Source organism: Mus pahari, chromosome 21 (assembly GCF_900095145.1).
Source record: "Mus pahari chromosome 21, PAHARI_EIJ_v1.1, whole genome shotgun sequence".
In the NCBI taxonomy this organism is placed as follows: Eukaryota; Metazoa; Chordata; class Mammalia; order Rodentia; family Muridae; genus Mus; species Mus pahari.
The window spans coordinates 55157933-55159471 of NC_034610.1; positions in this window are offsets into that span (position 1 = coordinate 55157933).

Sequence of the window (1539 nt, forward strand, 5' to 3'; positions counted from 1 at the left end):
CTCTCTCTCTCTCTCCCTCTCCTCTTTCTATGACTGTTTTTGGTAAAACTGCCTCCTCCTCTCTCTGTACTCACTCCAAAGTAGCTTGTCTTTCCTCTCTTCTCTCATGAAAGTTGGGCATATCCTGTTCTGACAAATCTTTCTCTAATTCATCACTTTGCCACTCAAATTGACATCACTTTCAAACATGGGTGCTTCCTTCTACAAACTAACTTTCATGTCATTGTTTGGGATTAAAGGTGTTTGCTAAGGGATTGCCTGCTATTATCCTGCAACAGACAGTGAGAAGTCATAGGTCTACTTCTGTGCATCTAATTATTAGAACTTGTGCTATTTGAAACACTGGGAAATTTAACACCTACCTTAACTACCCCAAATACATGATGCTTGGAGTAAAATCGAAACAAATAAAATGTACCAAATAGTGTTTTTTAATCAAATGTAAGAAAATTATAGAATGTAACTATAATATATCCCAACTGTTTAAATATAGGGTGTTATTAAACTGTTACTTTGAAAAAAGAAGTAAGGATATTCTTGTATTATTTATTTTAATGTAAGCATGTAAATAAAGCATTGTAAAACATTATCAAAGAGAGTTTTTTAAAGGTATACTCATCATAAATGGATTATTTTCTGTTAAGCTATTGTTGAATTGAAGAGTGACTGGACTGAACATATGATTGGGAAATTCTAATAATATATAGGAAATAAAAATTAAAAAATAGTGTAATTCCCTTCTATAATAACAGGTCATCAATATTCTTTTTTGTACTTTTTAAAAGTTAAATATTCTGTATTGTGTTTTGATTTTGACATTTTCCATATAGTAAAATATTTAAGTATCTTTCATGGTACCAAATGATTTAAAATTAACAATGAAAATAGTAATTCAGAAATATTCAGAAAGCATAGTTCATTTTCTCATTACTCTTGAGATAGCTACTGAGACATGTTATAACTAAATAATGTGAACATGGCCATGCACTTTAACTATCTATCGAAAATAACTGACATGAAGTTTCTCAGAAATTTCCTTTTATATATTATTTCATTGTTAATATTAAGGCTGTGATTTTCTAGACTTGAGAACTTTATGTATATTGATGAAATTGTTCCTTATCTGACTCACTTTAAATTATTCAGTTAAATTAGTCACAGAAAAATAAAAAGTAGGGTCAAAAGAAAATTTACTGGGCCAAGTCTGAAAGTAAATCCCTGTAGAGAGTTTATGTTAAAGATTCAAAGCTATTGGTTTGATGAATAGTTGCAATGTAAAGTGGAAATTGGGGAACATTTTTCTTAGAGATCCAGAATTGATATGGTTCTACAATTAGAAGATATGGAAACAATCCCACAGATAATTCTTTGATTTTGACTTACATCAATAATAACCTTCTTCCATTAAGTCATAACTCCAAGATTTCAAAGTGTTCTCATTTTTATGATTATAATAATAATAAAAATATAAATTGTTATATAAGTATAATAAAATTGCTCTTTTGTTATATTGTATCTATTATAATTTGAAAATGAACA